The sequence below is a fragment of the Lissotriton vulgaris genome, chromosome 7, assembly GCF_964263255.1.
Source record: "Lissotriton vulgaris chromosome 7, aLisVul1.2, whole genome shotgun sequence".
Lineage (NCBI taxonomy): Eukaryota > Metazoa > Chordata > Amphibia > Caudata > Salamandridae > Lissotriton > Lissotriton vulgaris.
In genome coordinates this window covers 1,370,283,354-1,370,306,017 of record NC_141695.1, presented here as the reverse complement: position 1 = coordinate 1,370,306,017, position 22,664 = coordinate 1,370,283,354, and positions in this window count along the sequence as shown.

Sequence of the window (22,664 nt, the reverse complement as noted above, 5' to 3'; positions counted from 1 at the left end):
CCTCAGCCGTGAAGATTCTACAAAAGTCTTGGGGCCCCCGACTCCTGCAGGCTTCTGGTGAGGAGCGGCTGCCATGTCTGCTCGTGGAATGGCCACGACAGAGCTACGAGATGGTGGTGCTCTCATGCTGACGCCAGCTTTAGTCTGAAACATCCAGAAACACTGTAGACTACCAATTCGATCAGTTCCGGTAGCGCCCCAACATGACCCGGTAGAGAAGAACTTGCCCTCCCCTCTTTGACTGATGGTTCTTGTTCCCTGTCCCCTCTGTTGTCATTTTACAGAACTTTTTGGACTGCTGAAAGGGGTTGTGTTCCGAACGCTGGTTGGTGGAGACATTTTGACTATATTCTTGACCTACGTTGTCGCGTAATGCGTTATATGACACGCCGCGTTAGCGCACCCGGAAGTGATACGGGGCGCGGCGCGCAGCGCGTAACGTAAGCATAACAGGTCATGTGACTTGTTAATAAAACTTTTTATTGGTTCATTTTACTTTTGTTATTTTAATAATGAAAAGCTTGGTCATATGACCTAAAAAATACGCTTTTTATTGATTTCGAACTTTTTTTTTTATAACATATATGTTATAATATTCCAGGCTAATGTACTTTCCCGGAAAATTTACAACTGTCCTGCAAGTAAAATATATTCCTTTTTCGAGAAAAAGGGTGTTTCTTCGTTCCATGACGGAGCCGTTGAGTAAAAGAGACTCGGCCTACTGTCTTACTCGCCGATACGCCTGATTATCAGATTCTTATCGATCACTTTATGTTGCAGGAGTGGAAAACACAACTGCCCTTGACCATTTATCTTTACTGCGTTCCTACATATTATACCTTGTATCCGTCATGTAATTGGACTGCTTTATTTCACTTGCCTTTTACTGATTCTAAAACAGTGACTAAAAGTAAAAACTTTACCAATGTAAATACTACTACCATGTTTTGTTTTAAAAACCTTTATTGTGAAAATGTCAGTATACAAATATGGGCCTATAACCACGAGGGTCGGCCACGGAGCAAACTGAAATCGTATATGATGAGGAGACATTTACATTATAGAGGAACGTAACGAACGAGCCATTAGGTTGCAAGAACTAAGGTGTCTAACAGTTGCGGAATCGGTGGACGTACATTTTGTAATTAAAATACGACAGGGCCACTTACAAAAAAGTTATCTAGATATACATTTGCGTGCAAGTACCATGGGTGACGTTAATTCGAACTTTCAATAGTACAGTAATCAATAACACATCAGAACTTAATATCAATAGGGATGTCGAAATATTCAATCAATTCTCGTCCCCGCCCGCCATGAGCATCAAAACTGCATTCATATCTCGTGATATCAACGTTGTTCAACCAGTACACAACAAGGAGTTACGAGTCCCATTTATACCAGCGCCATTTTGGGCGAGGCCGGGCAGGTCCAAGATATAGTCAAAATGTCTCCACCAACCATCGGCCAGACCAGAACCCCTTTCGGCCCTTTATGCTACAAGATGGTGTCTTCCATTCAGAAAATATTGTTGGCAGCATTTTGAAAGGAAAGATAAACAGCCGTTCTCCTAGTGAGTCTCACATTGTTACATTTAGGAAGAATGTTGAAGAGTAATATGTGGAAAATCTGAAGCCATTTTTCTACAAACTCTCAATCAGCTTTGGATGGAAAAAAAAATCCTGAAGAATGTACAAACTGAAAACCAATTTTTGTCTGTATAGCATCAACAGCAACGCTTGAGTCAGCTTTGTGTCAAGCCGCCATTTTCATTCAATCAATAGCGTCCCCCTGCACACATTCAGGGACCTGGTCGTGTCTTCAGGTGAAACGGATTGTGGGACAAGAAGCAGAAAGGAAAAGGAAAAAAGTTCCGCCGGACCTCGGGAGCCGGCCGCCTATGTCATGGGCGATCTTTGGCCACACCAGGGCAATAGTGAAGCTGCAGCAGGTGCAAATAAGCTTCAGACAGTCTTACAAGCACTGCTCAGAACTCTCAACGATGGCACTCAACATCCAGGACTTGCCATCCGGATCTTGGCGCCTTGTGCTGCTTCCGACCTATTCACACATCGGTCCACTACTGACATCACCTCATAAGCCAACGGGGCACCCCACACCGACTTTCGGCGCAGCATTGTAGGATGGCCACACCAGTGCGGCAACTTGCTGGACACAACCTCGGTGCCATCCGGATCTCGGCGCGTTCGAGTCACTGTACCGCAAAAGTGACCGGAACTCAGCTGAACACGCCGTCTTTCGGCGCAGCATTGTAGGATGGCCACACCAGTGCGGCAATTTGCTGGACACCACCTCGGGCAATAGTGAAGCTGCAGCAGGTGCAAATAAGCTTCAGATAGTCTTACAAGCACTGCTCAGAACTCTCAACTATGGCACTCAACATCCAGGACTTGCCATTCGGATCTTGGCGCCTTGTGCTGGTTCCGACCTATTCACACATCGGTCCACTACTGACATCACCTCATAAGCCAACGGGGCACCCCACGCCGACTTTCGGCGCAGCATTGTAGGATGGCCACACCAGTGCGGCAACTTGCTGGACACAACCTCGGTGCCATCCGGATCTCGGCGCGTTCGAGTCACTGTACCGCAAGAGTGACCGAAACTCAGCTGGACACGCCGTCTTTCGGCGCAGCATTGTAGGATGGCCACACCAGTACGGCAATTTGCTGGACACCACCTCGGTGCCATCCGGATCTCAGCGCGTTGTGCTGCCTTCGGCCTACTGTAGCCGCAAGTGCGACGCAACTCAGTTGGACGGCGAGTGAAAAGATAAGGGGCGCCGCACTGCAGCCGAGGAGCCTCCATCTTGGGGGAGACGCACAGCCCCCACTGACTGACGCGACCTCACAGGCCAATGGGGCGCCCCACGCCGACTTTCGGCGCAGCATTGTAGGATAGCCACACCAGTGCAGCAACTTGCTGGACACTAACTCGGTGCCATCCGGATCTCGGCGCGTTGTGCTGCCTTCGGCCTATTCGCACACCGGTCCGCTATTGACACCGCCTCACGTGCCAACGGATTTTCTACGCTTTTTGTAGCCCTATGCCGCATAACAGGTCATGTGACTTGTTTATAAAACTTTTCATTGGTTCATTTTACTTTTGGTTTCCTAAAGATGGAAGGCTTGGTCATATGACCTAAAAATAACACTTTTCATTGGTTTAGAACATTTTTTTTTCCCAAACGATGAAAGCCCCACCTTGTTTCTGGATGATTCAGACTGAAGCTGGCGTCACCATGAGAGCACCACCATCTCGTGGCTCCGTCGTGGTCATTCCGCGAGCAATCATGGCAGCCGCTCCCCACCGGAAGCCTGCAGGAGTCGAGGGCCCCCAAGACTTTTGTAGAATCTTCACGGCTGAGGGGACGCTTTCGAGAATGGAGCCCAAGCCCTAGCAGGCAAGCGTCCGAGTTCCAAGGTGTCCCAGGGCCATTTTAGTGGACCAGGCCCAAAACCGAAGAGCCGGCCGCCATTTTAAGAGTCCTGTGGCAGCCGCCTATCGCTGCACTGCAAGAGTGGGAGCAACTCAACTACATGGTGAGCGAGACGCTGTAGCCGCAAGAGCGGGCGCAACTCAGCTGGATGGCCGCCACCTGGGGAGGCCCGTTCACGCCGCCTCCCCCACGCCCCCCCCCGGGCCGCCCCACGCCAATTTTCGGAGCAGCATTGTAGGATACCAAAACCAGTGCGGCAGTTTACTGGACATCACCTGGGTGCCATCCACATCTCAGCGCGTTCAGCTGCCTTGGGACTATTCGCACAACAGACCGCTACTGACGAGGCCTCCCCCCGCACCACCCGGGACGCCCCACGCTGTTTTTCTGAGCTGCATTGTAGGAAACCAAAAACCAGTGCGGCACCCAGGTGACATCACCTGGGTGCCGTCCAGAACTCAGCACGTTGTGCTGCCTTGGGACTATTCGCACAAAAGACAGCTTCTGACCATTGTTGCTTTTTTTTGTCAAAAATGTTTAAATGTTTGTTACAGTTTTTGTTCCGTTCGTTATATTTAAAAGTTAATAAAGTTTTATAATCCTACTTTGTTGGAGTGCTATATATTTTTAAAAAATCGGGTGAATGGGGCCTTGAATCGGGTTATTGTCATGTGTGGGCTTTGCAAGTGTACTGCTCCAGGATCGGACATTTCAAACTCAAATGCACGTTCTTTTTCTTACCTTTCCGAAGCATGGAGCGCAATAGCAGGCAGAGAAAGGGTGATGCAAGTGTTGAACACTGCCTGGCCTGGCAATTTGCTGGCAGTGCCCCCCCCCCCGCCCGCTCCTGAAAGAGGACACACACACACCGCCGCCCTAGTACTTCACAGATCTTTAAAAGACCATGCGCTTGTTCATGAGGCTTAAATGGCTTATCACCCCTTCTAGAACCCCTGCATCGACCCTCTGACGTTTCCTGGAAGAATTACCACGTAACACAATACCAAGCCTTGTCAGCTGAAACCCCCGAGGAATCGTGGGGCATATTATCAAGGGGGTTTATCTCCGCTTTTTTGGCTTTAAAAGCCAAGAAAGCGGAGATAAAATTATCTACCTATTACCAAGCTGTCGCTAACACTAGTTAGTGACAGCTAAAAGGAGATAGCGACCATCTTGGGCCCCGCTTTGCATGTCAGTGATATTTATCACTAATGACATGCAAAGTGGGCGTGCCAAGATGTTAGCGACTGGAAACAGTCCCTAACATCGCTATCTCCTATTACCAACTTTTGGAGATATTCGCGCTAAGCGCGAATATCTCCAAAAGCTAACACCTGACCTGAGCAGTTCTTAGCCATGTTATCCAATGGGAGGTGGATAACATGGCTAAGAGCATTTGCTCGATAATGCATGAATATCGCTGACTTTTCAGCGATATTCATGCATTGCGGCCGTTTTTTTTCGCATTTGCGATAAACCTTGCTAATAGCAAGGTTTATCTGCGATAAAAATCGCCGATGTGCGGCGATAATTTTTGTCTCTAAACAAGTTAGAGACAAAAATTATCGCTAGTTGTTGGTAATATGCCCCCGGGTTTTTGCTTGCAGAAATCGGGAGGCGGGAGACTAGCACTGAAATCAGTAGTCTCACGCCTGAATCGGGAGGGTTGGCATGTCTGGATTCTCTACAGCTGGGGCCATAAACTACATCCGCAGGGCTAGGTGATAGCCTGGGACCGGCCTGGCATCTAAAATGGCTGCCGTGCACGACAAAATTGTGGCATTGGAAAAAAGGCAAGATGGCGCAGACAATGTTTATCAATAAGGATTCATTTATAACAAAATATTTTATCGCACTGACAAATTGGCGGTCAACACTTCCTGATTTCCATCGAATCGAACGTTAACAGACGTCACGCAGCAAAAAAAAAAAAAGCTCACGCACAGCCGCTGGAAGAGATGTATCAACATATATGAGCCTCCTCAGCCACCCTCAGGGGATTAGGATACGTCTCCCGCACCCCCTTATACCTAGTAATTTAATTAAAACGAAGCACAAAATGGCGAATTCCCGTTTCGCTACCAGTTTGCGGCCCAGTTCGCGGCCCGTGAAGCGCTTCTACCGTGAAAAATATATATATTTTTTTTTCCCCACGGGACCCTTTAATAACCCCAACAACATTCCTAGGGGGTCAAGAGGGGTATACCTTGCCCCCTTTCATTAAATTCCCCCTTCGTTTTTCACCTCTTCTTCTCTCTCGATCCTACCGAGAGATAAGATGGCGGCCGCTCCGGACTGTTTAGAATGTTGACAGACACCGGGGAGCCAATCAGCTTCGCATCGCAAAGTTCCGTTTCGCGAAAAGTAAGCGGACCGGAGCGCAGCCCGGAGCGCTGTTACAGATATATATCTTGTTTTGAACGTTAATTTCTCAAAATCCACTGGAGCACATATATTGAGACCTAGCAAAGGCACATCGGGCTAACAGTCCCTACAATTTTGCCAAGTTTCGTGCAAATCCATTCAGCCGTTCGAGCTAAAAGTGAGGCCAAAGGCCCTATGGAAATTAACATGGGAAAAACGTGTTTTGGGACACCCCTTTTTTCTCGGCCCCCCCCTGACGAAACCCCCCCAAATTTTCAGGGGCTGCTCAGAAACAAAATGTGCCATTTTCCTGAAAATTTCAGCCGATTCCATCCACAAACGCCAAAGTTATTAGACATAGAATTTTCAAAAGTTCCATAGACAAATAATCGTAACTATATATACCTACTGGCTATCGCCAGTAGGTAATATATATATATATATATATATTACCTACTGGCGATAGCCAGTAGGTATATATAGTTAGGATTTTTTCTCTATGGGATTTTTGAAAATTCTATGTCTAATAACTTTGGCGTTTGTGGACGGAATTGGCTGAAATTTTCAGGAAAATGGCACATTTTGTTTCTGAGCAGCCCCTGAAAATTTGGGGGGGGTTCGTCAAGGGGGGGCCGAGAAAAAAGGTTGGGTCCCAAAACGCGTTTTTCCCATTCATTTTTCCATAGGGCGGTTGGCCTCACTTTTAGCTCGAACGGCTGAATGGATTTGCACGAAACTTGGCAAAATTGTAGGGACTGTTAGCCCGATGTGCCTTTTCTAGGTCTCAATATATGTGCTCCAGTGGATTTTGAGAAATTAACGTTCAAAATAATATATATATCTGTGACAGCACTCCGGGCAGCGCTCCGGTTCGCGTACTTTTCGCGTAACGGAACTTTGCGAAGCGAAGCTGATTGGCTCTCCGGTGTCTGTCAACATTCTAAACAGTCCGGAGCGGCCGCCATCTTGTCTCTCGGTAGGATTGAGAGACAAGAGGAGGCCAAAACAAAGGGGGAAATGAAGGAAAGGGGGCAAGGTAGACCCCTTCTGACCCCCTAGGATTGATGAGGGGGATATTATAGAGCCACGCGGGGCAAAAAAAAATAAAAATCCGATTTTTTCGCCGTAGAGACGCGTCTTGGTACGCGAACCGGGCAGCTAACCGGGCAGCTAACCGGCAGTGTAACGGGAGTCTGAGGAGTAGCTGATTGGCAGTCAACATTGTAAACAGTCCGGAGCGGCCGCCATCTTGTCTCTCGGTAGGATCGAGAGACAAGAGGAGGCCAAAACAAAGGGGGAAATGAAGGAAAGGGGGCAAGGTAGACCCCTTCTGACCCCCTAGGATTGATGAGGGGGGTATTATAGAGCCACGCGGGGCAAAAAAAAAATTCGATTTTTCGCCGTAGAGGCCCGTCCCGGTACGCGAACCGGGCAGCTAACTGGGCAGCTAACCGGCAGCGTAACGGGAGTCTGAGGAGAAGCTGATTGGCTGTTAACATTGTAAACAGTCTGGAGCGGCCGCCATCTTGTCTCTCGGTGGGATCGAGAGACAAGAGGTGGAAAAAAAAAAGGTGTAAATGAAGGAAAGGGGTAAGGTAGACCCCTCCTGAACCCCTAGGATTGATGAGGGGGCTATTAAAGTTCCCCGCGGGGCAAAAGAAAAAAAAATTGCAATTTTTCGCGGTAGAGGTGCTTTCCGGTATGTTAACCGGGCAGCTAACCGGCAGCGTAACGGGAGTCCGACATATTGTGTTTTTGGAACGTTTATGATATGTGCACGTGTGGATTTTGTCTAATTAAGGTTAAAAAAATATATATATATATCTTTAAGCGTGCTCTGGCGCGCTTACGTTACGGGTTTTGTTTGCGCTGCAGAGACGATACGTCACGGTTATGCGATGCATCATGAGGCGTCTCACGGGCTACGTGATACGTCACGTAATAAAGAATATATTTTACAGCTATAGATATTAGCTTTTAAAAAACCAATGAAATTCACTGAAAAAACCATAGGTTATAGACCATATATAGTTAGGAATTTGCATTTACAAAACCTTCAAAATTCACTGAAAAAACCATAGGTTATAGACCATATATAGTTAGGGATTAGCATTTACAAAACCTTATTTTACTCGCACAAAACCATTGAAATTCCATATATAGTTAGTTGCTCTAACTATATATCGCGCACCCGCAATCCACTGCTAATGATGTCACATATTACATCATTCATGACAAGGTCAGTGACATCACTGATGACATCACTGATGACATCTCAAATGACATCACTGATGACATCACTGATGACATCTCAAATGACATCACTGATGACATCACTGACATCTCATTTGACATTACTGATCACATCACTGATGATATCATTTATGTGATAATACAATGAACATCTTCAGACTCTAATATAACCTTAGATACAATCAGTATAAACAGACACTCACAGACTGTCACTTATCCATGGAGTTACTCACACACCTAGTCAGTCATGCAAAAAAGTTAATCACACCTCCATTTCCTCAACTATACAGTTATACACACCTTACTTATTCAAACATATACTAACACATATTTACTCTCTTATACAATCCCTGATACAAGTTCACAATGATCCATACAGCCACTCTCACATTCACTGGCGGGGGTGACCCACTTGTGGGACACCCCCCGCTGCACGGCCACCAGCTGCTGCGTGTGCCCCCAGTGCCTGCCTCTGCCTCAGCGCCGGCCTCGCTGCCGCCTTGAGCGATCCCTGTTGGTTTTCACCCGTTTTTGCCCGACATTTGTGCTTGTTTCTTTGTGTGCCGTAAGATCGTCAGCTTAACTGTTTTCCCCCGTTTTGACCAGAATTGTTGCCTGTATTTTTCTGTGCCGTTTCCTCTTAGTGTTTTGACCCCCATTGTGCATTGTGCCTGTCTCCTTCCTGTTTGCCCGCCTACCTCGCCGCCCTCCGCTCTCCCTCCCCGCTCCCACTTCCCGCCACCGCCATTAGCCCCGCCCCTTTCTCTTCTGTTCCCTCCCCGCTCCCGCCTCCCAGCTGCTCCGCCCACCCGCGCACTTGGCCTTAAATGGCGACCGTGCGACGCAGGTGAGTGTGACCCACTTGTGGGACACCCCCGCGCCGCACGGCCACCAGCTGCTGCGTGTGCCCCCAGTGCCTGCCTCTGCCTCAGCGCCGGCCTCGCTGCCGCCTTGAGCGATCCCCGTTGGTTTTCACCCGTTTTTGCCCGACATTTGTGCTTGTTTCTTTGTGTGCCGTAAGATCGTCAGCTTAACTGTTTTCCCCCGTTTTGACCAGAATTGTTGCCTGTATTTTTCTGTGCCGTTTCCTCTTTGTGTTTTGACCCCCATTGTGCATTGTGCCTGTCTCCTTCCTGTTTGCCCGCCTACCTCGCCGCCCTCCGCTCTCCCTCCCCGCTCCCGCTTCCCGCCACCGCCATTAGCCCCGCCCCTTTCTCTTCTGTTCCCTCCCCGCTCCCGCCTCCCAGCTGCTCCGCCCACCCGCGCACTTCGCCTTAAATGGCGACCGTGCGAACGCGCAGCGGGCGCGCCGATTGTGCGCCGAAGGCGCGCCAAAGGTAAGCCCGTCTACGCCCGTCCGCGCCTGGACCGCGCCCAGTGCCAGGACCCCTGGCCCCCGAGGACCCCGACCGACCCGCCTGACGTACTCCGCCGCCACCCTCACCGCACTCAACACCGGCCGACTCCCAGATTGCCACCAAGCCACACCACGACGCACCCACGGACCTTTCAGCTGCCACGCCTGCAAGTTCTCCTGCATCCGGACCAGCCTCGCACCAGCACCCGCTAAGTCTAACACCAGCAGCACCCACCTCAAGTGCATCCTGCTCAACACCCGCTCCGTCCACAGACACGCCATCGAACTCTGGAACCTTCTAGACGCCACAGCCCCTGACGTTGCCTTCCTCACGGAGACCTGGATGAACGCCTCTTCAGCTCCCGACATCGCCATCGCTATCCCAGAGGGCTACAAGATCGTCCGGAGGGACCGAAACGCCAACCAGATGGGAGGAGGCATCGCCATCATCCACAGGAACACCATCCGTCTCACGACTAGCACCGACAACACCCTGACCAGCGCCGAACACCTGCATTTCCAGATCCACACCAACCCGAACACCACCCTCAGAGGCACCCTGATCTACCAACCCCCTGGACCACGCACACAATTCAGCGAGGACATCGCCGACTTCGTCAGCCCGCATGCCCTCCCCTCCGCCGACTACATCCTCCTGGGAGACCTCAACTTCCATCTGGAGAACAACAACGACCACAACACCAGCACCTTGCTCGACAACCTCGCCAACCTGGGACTGAAGCAACTGGTGTCCACCGCCACCCACCTCGCCGGACACACACTCAACGCAGTCTTCTCTTTCAGCACAGACATCGACTTCAGCCACGCCACAGAGCTTCAATGGACGGACCACAGCTGCGTCCACTTCACCTTCAAGAGAACGACGACCCACCACCACCAGCAACAGGCCGCCTGCAGAAGCTGGAGCAAGATCACAGCAGATCAGCTCGCCACCTCCCTGAGCCAGAACCCTCCTGCCAGTCCAGCGGACCCCAGCCAGGCCGCCGACAACCTCACAAAGTGGATCAGCAACTGCGCGGACGAACTCGCCCCACTGAGGACCCCGCCTAGCAGACCCGGCAGCAAGAAGGCTCCATGGTTCACCGACGAACTCAAGAGCTCCAAGAAGAACTGCCGAGCCCTCGAGAAAGTCTGGAGAAGGGAACCGACACCGGACAACAGGACCTCCTTCAAGCTGGCCACCCGGAAACACCACCAGCTGATCCGCGCCGCCAAGAAAACAGCATTCAAGGACAGGTTGGACAACAACGCACACAACTGCAAGGAACTCTTCAACATCGTGAAAGAGCTTTCCAACCCCAGCGCAGGAAACAACGACATCACCCCATCGCAAGACCTCTGCAACTCCCTGGCTTCATACTTCCACAACAAGATCGCGGACATACACAACAGCTTCAACAACCAACCAACGCACACCATGACCGAACAACCACCCCCCACCACCACCCTCCACGCCTGGACCCCGATCAGCACCGAAGACACCATCCGCACGATGAACTCCATCCACTCCGGATCACCGACCGACCCCTGCCCGCACCACGTCTTCAACAAGGCCGACGCTGTCATCGCACCCCACCTGCGAGACATCATCAACACATCCTTCGACACCACCATCTTCCCTGAGAGCTGGAAACACGCCGAACTCAGCGCTCTACTCAAGAAACCAACAGCGGACCCCACCGACCTCAAGAACTACCGCCCCATCTCACTCCTCCCGTTTCCAGCCAAAGTCATCGAGAAGACCGTCAACAAGCAGATGGCCGCCTTCCTCGAGACGAACGGATCCCTCGACCCCTCACAGTCCGGCTTCCGAGCCAATCACAGCACCGAGACCGCCCTCATCGCCGCCACCGATGACATCCGAGCCCTGATGGACAATGGAGAAACAGCGGCCCTCATCCTCCTAGACCTCTCCGCGGCATTCGACACGGTCTGCCACCGCACCCTAGTACGGCGCCTCAGCAACATCGGAATCCAGGACAAGGCGCTGGAATGGATCATCTCCTTCCTCGACGGAAGAACACAGAGAGTCCGCCTACCACCGTACAAGTCACAGGCCTCCGAAGTCATCTGTGGCGTCCCTCAAGGATCATCTCTGAGCCCCTCCCTCTTCAACGTCTACATGAGCCCCCTCGCGGCCATCGTACGCAAACACAACCTCAGCATAATCTCCTACGCCGACGACACCCAGCTGATCCTCTCCCTGACCAACGACCACACCGCCGCCAGAGCCAACCTGCACGAAGGGATGAAAGAGGTAGCCGAGTGGATGACGACCAGCCGCCTGAAACTGAACTCGGACAAGACGGAGGTCCTCATCCTGGGCCCCTCACCCTCCGCCTGGGACGACTCCTGGTGGCCTCCCGCCCTGGGCACCGCACCCAAACCGACAGACCATGCACGCAACCTGGGCTTCATCCTGGACTCCTCCCTCTCCATGACCAGGCAAGTCAACAACGTCTCCTCGGCGTGCTTCAACATCCTACGCATGCTACGGAAGATCTTCTGGTGGATCCCCACCGAGACCAGGAAGATCGTCACCCAGGCCCTCGTCACCAGCCGACTGGACTACGGCAACGCCCTCTACGCCGATACCACCGCCAAGCTCCAGAAGAGACTCCAGCGGATCCAGAACGCCTCAGCCAGACTCATCCTCGACATCCCACGAACCAGTCACATCTCCGGACATCTGAGAGACCTTCACTGGCTCCCCGTCAACAAAAGAATCACCTTCCGCCTCCTCACCCACGCACACAAAGCCCTACACGACCAAGGCCCGAGCTACCTCAACAGCCGAGTCAACTTCTACGCTCCCAAACGCCACCTCCGATCAGCCAACCACGCCCTCGCCGCCGTCCCCCGCATCCGAAGAGCGACTACAGGAGGAAGGTCCTTCTCCTACCTGGCTGCCAAGACCTGGAACTCCCTGCCGACCGACCTGCGCCTGACCCAAGACCACCTCTCCTTCAGGAAGAAGCTGAAGACCTGGCTGTTCGAGCAGTAGCGGCACCCCTCCCCCCCCCTCCCCCCCCCCCCAGCGCCTTGAGACCCTACGGGTATGTAGCGCGCTTTACAAGTGTCATTGATTGATTGATTGATTGACTGGCTCTTATGTTCAGTTATTTATATATGTCAACTCTCACATGGACTGTGTTTTACATATGTACTTACTTTGACATGTAGCACTGAGATATCCATTCACTCACCAATACACTCATGCACTCAGTCAACCGCCCATACAGCTGTTTCCACATGCACTTTTGAACCCATACATTTAGTGAATCAACTGCTCACACATCTATGCACAGAGTCATACACCTCCCAGCCACCCACACACATACTCAGTCTCCCATACAAATACTTGGGCAACCATTCAATAACCCATATAGTTACTCATATAGCTACTGATTTAAACATGCAGCAGTTTACAGAACAACATATATAATGATTGCCAAATTAAGACAGTTTAGTCACTAACCCATGCACTCAGTGAGACACATTAATCATTCTCTCATACAGTCAGTCATGCACCTACTAAATCCTTCATCCAGACACTTATACATCCACTCATTCTTCAATATGTAAGACATATTTTAACTTTACAGAAACATACAGTCACTGGGTGTTGTCATCAGTGATGTCATCAGTGATGTCATTTGAGATGTCATTAGTGATGTCATCAGTGATGTCACTGACCATGTCATGAATGATGTAATATGTGACATCATTAGCAGTGGATTGCGGGTGCGCGATATATAGTTAGTGCAACTAACTATATATGGAATTTCAATGGTTTTGTGCGAGTAAAATAAGGTTTTGTAAATGCTAATCCCTAACTATATATGGTCTATAACCTATGGTTTTTTCAGTGAATTTTCAAGGTTTTGTAAATGCAAATTCCTAACTATATATGGTCTATAACCTATGGTTTTTTCAGTGAATATATATATATATATATACACCTCAGTATCGAGGGTGTGCATTGCAGTTTGGTTCAGTTGGGGTATGGTTTTAAAGTTAAGCCTTGGATATATATCAATTGCTAATATTTACTTTATATAGGCGATTTGGCTCTGATTGTTTTCTTTCTGAAAGGATTGATTTTGTATTTAATCACCTAGTTCCTAATTGTGCTTGATAGTCTGTATATACGTAACATGGGCATGATTGCAGACCTCCTTTTCTTTCTTACTTTATTATTTTTCAATGTACTCAAGGTGGCCTATATATATCTTTTTCAGATTATTTTGCATTTCACTTACAAAACTATTCTCTGTCCTGATGATGACCCTTGTGGCTCTTGTGGCCGAAACACCATTGATGCTTTAATGGAACTTGGGATGGGTTTGATACCCATAATGTTTCCAATTTGTCAGTCAGTCAATTTAACTTTATTTCAGTCATTACGGCCATAAAAGTGCAAATGCATAGAGTACATGAAAAATCAAATCAAACATACAAGGTTCAGTAACTGTAGGTTTACAAAGACCAAGTTGGATGGTATTTGTAGGCAGCAATGTAACAGCCATCAAGGTAGAGATGCATATAGCGAGGTCGGTAGCTACATGATGTAAATGACCACACTAAGGGGTCGATTAGGATCGCGGACGGAAACGTGTTCCGTCCGCCGAGGAAGGTGGCAAGATACTCCGGACGTGGCCGCGGAAAAACCGCAATAGCGATTAGGATCAAATGTGACCGAAACGCCGACCGCGGCGGACGGGGCACAACAATTTCAGTCCGCGGCGGTCGAAGTACACCTGAGGCCGCGGCATGCGGACGGAACCTACAAAACACCGACCGCCGCGTACGCACATGACCAGGAGAACAACAACCTCCCCCGCGATACCTGCGTACTGTCCGTGTCCGCAATCAGGATAACTCCGCAAGTACCCCGGTAGCCACCGCGATCCACGTCCGCGGCGGTACCAATGCTAGGAGAAACGGTGCACCACAGCGGAAGTCCAACATCCCTACAGTCAAACCAATGGCATACATACCGACAGAATCCATCACCAAACACATAAAAATGGACGACCACCCACCTGACACATCTAAACCAAACACAAGACACAATGACCCACCCCCAAGAACTGCATAAACCACACCTGACAACACACCCACCTATCACCTGACTGCCAATCAACATTCACACAGGGCCAACACACAGACTATAAATTAACTCCCACACACTCCAGAAATCCTCTGCATCACAGCATAGCTGCTAGCAGGAGACAACACTTGGCCAACAGCAAACAATTTAATTCATACACATAACCCACACCCAAACACACCCTGCACACAAACACCCACCACACCATACCCTAACACCACACACCAGCACCTCCGAAATCCACACAAACACACACCCCGAGCACCATGGCACCCAAGAAGAATCCGAAATTCACCGACACCGAGCTCAGGGTAATGGTCGATGAGATCATTCGTGTGGAACCCCACATCTTTGGATCCCTAGTGCAGCAGACGAGCATAGCTCGGAAGAACAGCCTGTGCGACCGGATCGTCACCAGGGTCAATGCCTCCGGGACCGTCCCGAGGACCAAGCATGAAATCCAGAGACGGTGGCACGACCTTAAGACCCGGGTGAAGTCCATTAGAGCCAGGAACTTCCTCCGGGCCAACCACACAGGCGGTGGAACCCCCCCGGAGCCCCTACCATACACCGAGTGGGAGGAGAAGGTGCTGACCATCCTGCACCCTGAGACCATCGATGGACTTGCTGATGGAGAAGAGGCTGGTAAGTACCAGCCAAGCACCACAAACACAACAACACGGTGTGCCTCACACAACTCTGAAGACACATCTCACATACCCCAGCCTTGCATGCAGTCCACACACTCACCAACCTCTAAAGTACTCCTACAGGCCCCCATGTCCATAGAGAGGGTGGTGGTGGGTGGGTGGGGTGTGTGAGGGGACGGAACTACAACTCCTAACAGGCCCCCATGTCCATAGAGAGGGTGGTGGTGGCTGGGTGGGGTGTGTGAGGGGACGGAACTACAACTCCCAACAGGCCCCCATGTCCATAGAGAGGGTGGTGGTGGCTGGGTGGCGTGTGTGAGGGGTCACTAGTCCTACTTCCAACAGGCCCCAATGTCCATAGAGAGGGTGGTGGTGGCTGGGTGGGGTGTGTGAGGGGACGGAACTACAACTCCCAACAGGCCCCCATGTCCATAGAGAGGGTGGTGGTGGCTGGGTGGGGTGTGTGAGGGGTCACTAGTCCTACTTCCAACAGGCCCCCATGTCCATAGAGAGGGTGGTGGTGGCTGGGTGGGGTGTGTGAGGGGTCACTAGTCCTACTTCCAACAGGCCCCCATGTCCATAGAGAGGGTGGTGGTGGCTGGGTGGGGTGTGTGAAGGGTCACTAGTCCTACTTCCAACAGGCCCCCATGTCCATAGAGAGGGTGGTGGTGGCTGGGTGGGGTGTGTGAGGGGTCACTAGTCCTACTTCCAACAGGCCCCCATGTCCATAGAGAGGGTGGTGGTGGCTGGGTGGGGTGTGTGAGGGGACGGAACTACAACTCCCAACAGGCCCCCATGTCCATAGAGAGGGTGGTGGTGGCTGGGTGGGGTGTGTGAGGGGTCACTAGTCCTACTTCCAACAGGCCCCCATGTCCATAGAGAGGGTGGTGGTGGCTGGGTGGGGTGTGTGAGGGGTCACTAGTCCTTCTTCCAACAGGCCCCCATGTCCATAGAGAGGGTGGTGGTGGCTGGGTGGGGTGTGTGAGGGGACGGAACTACAACTCCCAACAGGCCCCCATGTCGATAGAGAGGGTGGTGGTGGCTGGGTGGGGTGTGTGCCAATGCCGACTGAATGTCAAACATAAATAAATGTACATGTTTCGGCAACATGACTCATCCTCACATTTTTGTTTTGCAGGGGATCCTAATCTGACTGCTGCAATTGACACCAGGCCTCCAGCATCCCCACACTCTGAACTTTCAGGGGACGATTGTCCAGCCACCTCCGGGGCAGAGGATGGTGCCGGATCAAGCAGCCAGCCAGGGACCTCTGGCACGCAGGTCACACCTGCACCAACAACAACAATGGGCTCTGGCATCACCACAACACCGGCTACTGTGACCTGCACAGCTACCTCCAGCACCACCTCCACCACCACTACTACCACCACTTCTGCCCCTGCCACCCTGCCCAACCCACCGGCCAACGCTGGGGCAGCGCCATCCCAGCCACGCAGGGAGAGAGTGAGGCTAACCACCAATGCAAGGGCAGATCCTGCAGCCAGGAGCACGGCGGAAAGAAGGCCTGATGACACTACACTCAATGCTGTGCAACAGTGTCTTGAAGCACTAGTCCGGGTGGAGGCGGGCTATGCACGTAGCCAGGCACATGCAGACCGGGCCCACCAGGACTTTGTGGACAACACAGCGATGTTGGGGGCCATCGAGAGGCGGCTTGGCCAACTCGTGGACATTTTCAGCACGAGGGCATCCGCCAACACCACCCACCACACCCCCCCTCAAACAACGGCACCGGCCACAACACCGCCACCGCCACCTGCGCCCCTGGCGGCGGATGTGGTACCAGATCAGCCTGCGCCCCCAGCTGACTCCGTCCCGACACAAAGACGGAGGGGCCGTCCGAGGCTGGAAGTGGGCGAGAGCAGTGTCGAAGCTCCTGCCACACGCTCCAAGAGGAGCCGACATTGACTCATTGGAGTACCTGAGCCTGCCATCCATCCTGACAACTATCCGGTCCCACCTGGCACAGGCCTGCTGCACTAGGCACACAACACCCTATGTGGTGTCTGCACGGACATCTCATCTTCCATTACCTTGGACTCTCACTCCCCCACCCCTTCACTCCTTTGTAAATATGCACCTACACCTATGCACAATCTGTAAATAAATACCACTTACTCACTCAATGATGTGTTGCCTCCATGTTTATTCACATGATTGCATCAGAAACAGACGTAACCAGGTTCAGGGATCCAACTGGTACAGAATCATGTCGCAAGGGAGTTACCTAGGGAAACATAGAAATCGCAAACAGACGTTAGGAAACACCATCACACTCATCCCAACTCACTGCAGTGCAACTTACAACAAACCACACACATCACTACACGAATGGATGACACTACACACATCATGGAGAAGTGCATGTACTCATAAATGAAGACACACACACACATGCATACATCACATAACAAAACACATAGATGATGCCCAACACAATGACACAAGAGCAGCAAACCTACACAGGGCATACACAAGCAGCACAAGAGGGGCACACTCACAATCAAGGGAAGTAGCGTTCAATGAGCTGGCGCCTCTGGTCCACACCTTCCTCCTCACCACTATCCTCATCAGTCGACATGGGTGGGTCGGGAGGGCGAGGAACTTGCTGTTCATCTGGGTCCAAGATCAGTTCAATGTTATTTCGCACAGCCAGGTTGTGGAGCATGCAGCAGGCAATCACAATCTTGCATACTTTGCCTGGTGCGTAAGGCAGGGCCCCTCCAGTCTTATCCAGGCACCGAAACCTAGACTTAAGCAGGCCAAATGTTCGTTCAACCACTCGACGTGTCCTACCATGGGCATCGTTGTATCGCATTTCTCCTGCTGTGGTGGGATTGCGAATTGGACTTAGAAGCCAAGGCCTGTTTGGGTAAGCCGAGTCGCCTGTGTATGTGGAAATTAGAGAGAGAGAGAAACATCACTACCTGAACATGTGGCCACACCAAGCCACCCAGATATCACTCCTGTCACCACAGCATACTCACCAACAAGCCAGGCTTGTGCCGGACGCAGATTAGCCATCAGTTGGGGGACAATGCTGCTCCGCATGATGTGGGCGTCATGTGCAGAGCCAGGAAATCTTGCACACACATGTGAGATAATGTTGTTGGCCTGGCACACCACCTGCACGTTAAGGGAGTGGAAGTGCTTCCGATTCCGAAACACCTGCTCACGTGCCCGTGGTGGAATGATCGCAATATGCGTGCCATCAATTGAACCCACAACGTGTGGTATGCGACCCAGTGCATAAAAGTCTGCTTTGACCGCTGCCAACTCTGCTGCCTGTGGAAAATGTATGTACTCATTCTTGTACAGCATCATGGCTGTCAGTACATCCCTAAGTACCGTGCTGAACATGGCCTGTGACATTCCCCCGGCATGTCCTATAGTGTACTGGAATGTGCCTGTTGCAAAAAAATGGAGTGCCGCCATCACCTTTTGGGTGGGTGAAATTGAGCCTGGATAAGTTCTCCGCGGCTGCAGGTGAGGAGACAACTGGTTCACAAGCTCCAGCAATCGACGTCGATCAAGCCTGAATTTCCTGATCACCTCCTCGTCCACCATATCCTCCAGCACAGTGTATGGGCGATGGACATTTTGAGCCCTCCTGTGTGGGAGTAAATGGAATGGAAGTCAAATCACATACAACGCATGTCTGTGCAACTCACTCACATGTCACCGCACTCTATCCAACATGTAATTAGCATATGTGTGACATCTCTGATTTTCACAACAACATGGATTGACGTAGCAATGTGCACCCACCAGCTACATGATGTGTTGCAACATGTGCAATGCACTCTGTCTCACCTCAACATCACTGCCAACAAAACATGTGACATGACCCAAAAGTGACGGTCATTAGTGGCACACCGATGGCCATGGTATGGAAAAACATGGGATAGAGCATGAAGTGTGGAGTCACGCAATCACGCACACAACCCTCATCATGCAGCTGCAGACAATTAAACAAGGTGCATCGTCAGCTGACATGCACTTATTGACGCCGCCATGGCGGTGCACTGCTTCCGCTGTTTACGTCTGGCCATACGCGGCCCGCGTTCAACATTCCCATTGTCTGCGCGTGCACAGACCGTCACGCTCACACACCGGCAAGTGCATGTGCTAGACACCGGGACGGATGCATCATTTGCAACAAAGTTGTAACAGTGGCGCCACCATGGCGGGGCACGTATTCGGCGGGGGAGGTGGAGGCCAAAACATCCATAAGCTGATGTCCATGCACATGGCAGTTCATGACCCCCCTTACAGTGACATTGCATCAGCCAGCCTACACCGGCCGGCCCAGCCCTACCCACTACCGCCGTGCCAGGCCCAGCCCATGACCGCCGTTCCGGCCATGCCAACTACCGCCGCTTCAGGCCCCCTCCACTACCGCCGTGCCAGGCCCAGCCCATGACCGCCGTTCCGCCCATGCCAACTACCGCCTCTTCAGGCCCCCTCCACTACCGCCGTGCCAGGCCCAGCCCATGACCGCCGTTCCGCCCATGCCAACTACCGCCGCTTCAGGCCCCCTCCACTACCGCCGTGCCAGGCCCAGCCCATGACCGCCGTTCCGCCCATGCCAACTACCGCCGCTTCAGGCCCCCTCCACTACCGCCGTGCCAGGCGCAGCCCATGACCGCCGTGCCAGGGCCGCCAGGGCATGGCGGTAGTGGAGGGGGCCTGAAGCGGCGGTAGTTGGCATGGCCGGAACGGCGGTCATGGGCTGGGCCTGGCACGGCGGTAGTGGAGGGGGCCTGAAGCGGCGGTAGTTGGCATGGGCAGAACGGCGGTCATGGGCTGGGCCTGGCACGGCGGTAGTGGAGGGGGCCAGAAGCGGCGGTAGTTGGCATGGGCGGAACGGCGGTCATGGGCTGGGCCTGGCACGGCGGTAGTGGAGGGGGCCTGAAGCGGCGGTAGTTGGCATGGCCAGGACAGCGGTCATGGGCTGGGCCTGGCACGGCGGTAGTGGAGGGGGCCTGAAGCGGCGGTAGTTGGCATGGCCGGAACGGCGGTCATGGGCTGGGCCTGGCACGGCGGTAGTGGGTAGGGCTGGGCCGGCCGGTGTAGGCTGGCTGATGCAATGTCACTGTAAGGGGGGTCATGAACTGCCATGTGCATGGACATCAGCTTATGGATGTTTTGGCCTCCACCTCCCCCGCCGAATACGTGCCCCGCCATGGTGGCGCCACTGTTACAACTTTGTTGCAAATGATGCATCCGTCCCGGTGTTTAGCACGTGCACTTGCCGGTGTGTGAGCGTGACGGTCTGTGCACGTGCAGCCAATGGGAGGTGTGGACATGGGCCACGGTTGGCCAATAGCAAGTACCGTATGCTGTTCACCGCAACACCAGGGCCAATCATTGGCCCAATTCCAAACACGCTCTCACGGCGGACCAATGGCTGGCGCCGTATGCCACTGACATGGCCACAGGGCCCTATATATGTGTGATGTGCAAAAGCATACTTTCTACGATGACCACCGACTGCTGCCTGTGACCATCACCTTCACCTGCTGCTGCGGAGCTGACCACCGACTGCTGCCTGTGACCATCACCTTCACCTGCTGCTGCGGAGCTGACCACCAACTGCTGCCTGTGACCATCACCTTCACCTGCTGCTGCGGAGCTGACCACCGACTGCTGCCTGTGACCATCACCTTCACCTGCTGCTGCGGAGCTGACCACCGACTGCCGCTCTAGTGCCATACTCCGTGACCTTGCCATGTCGAGAGTCAAAGAGGTCCGGTCTCGTCCTTTCACCGCCGCGGAGCTGGATGTCCTCGTGGACGCTGTGCTCCGCAACTACGGACGCCTGTACGGCGCACCCGGACAGGCGGTAAGTGCAGTGGGGGATAAGTTGTAGTGCATGAGGTGTCATATGGCACCTGGGCTCTGGAAACTTGGCGGTGTGATGTGTGACCAACTGAAGAATCGATATGTGCATGGCTGCTGAGAGAAATGTGTTGCTTCTATCTGTGTGACTGGCCAACTGTCCACTGACTTCCACCCTTTTGTCTCCCATCATGGTAGGTGAAGCTGCACCTTCGCAAGGACGTGTGGAGGAGCATTGCACGTGAAGTACGAGCAGCGGGGGTGTCCAATAGACGACATACACACTGCCACAAACGCTGGGACGACATTTCCAGACTGAGCAAGAATGTAGCAGAAGTGACACTAGGGATGATTCCAAGGACGGCACGTCTGGCCCGACGCTCAATGACCCCTCTCATGCACCGTATCATAGCTGCGACGCATCCTGACCTGTCCGAGCGGTTGCGTGTGGATGAACAGCAACGTGGCGGTAAGCATACTGTCAGTGTATGTTGCTTGTGAGTGCAATGCATGTATGGTTGCCCACACACATTAGGGTCTTCCGTCGATCGTGAGGCTCTTTCCAATGGCATGTTGGTGACATTGCCACAGTAAAATTTCACTTCCAGATGCGGCATGTTGAGACGCCACCTGCTAAGCGGTTCAGTTGTCATGCACATGCTGTAGTGCTCCGTCACCCCTTGGCAACACTTGTGTGCTGATGTAGTTCCTCATGCCCAGTGTGCATGCTGTACATGTATTACGGCCAACGCCACTGAATTCCTGTGAGGATGACTGGTTGGGGTGGGCCATGTGCAGGTTGGGGGATCGATGGACATTGTCATCCGTGGCTTTAGGGATTCCGCAGCAGTACTGTACGTGTGTGTGCCCATTACTTACACCCATTTCCTGTGCATTTCAACTTTGGCAGAGGGCACTCAGCCACAGACGGCGGAGATGACAGAAGGCAATGCATCCGGATCAGACGTCGCGCACACGCAGACTGACACCGAAGGGGCCAGCGCCGGAGAGGGGGACAGGACCGTCCCGGAGGACTCGCATGTGGAGACAACATCGTCATCATCTTCCGACAGTGTTGGTGAGTCAGCACTGTTGTCACAGACTGGGAGTGGGCAACCAACACCTTCGGTCGGGACACAGCACACAGGGCCCACCCTGCCGCCAACTGCACCATGTACTGTTCATGCACGCAGGAGTAGGGGGAGCAGAGTGGCGTTCGGTGTCGGCACCGCTGCCCCAGCCTCGGTGAGCCAAAATGCACTTTGTGCAGAGGCTGTTGATCTGCTGCGACAGCTGTGTGTGGGCCAGACCAATATGATTAATGCTTTCCAAGACCACGATAGGAAGTTGGGGCAGGTGGTGGCATTCATGGAAGGTATGCATGGTGATCTGGCTGGTGTACACAGGACACTGCAGTCATTGTCTAACAGTGTGTCGTCTGCCATTGTACAGTCGCATGGACTGGGTGGTACTTCTGTTCCGCCATCTACAACTCTGGATGTGTCAGGGGGGAGTGAATTTTCTGACCAGGACTCTAATACAGGTTATTGCACTAGAAGCAGCGTCAGCCAGCACGTCAAGGCA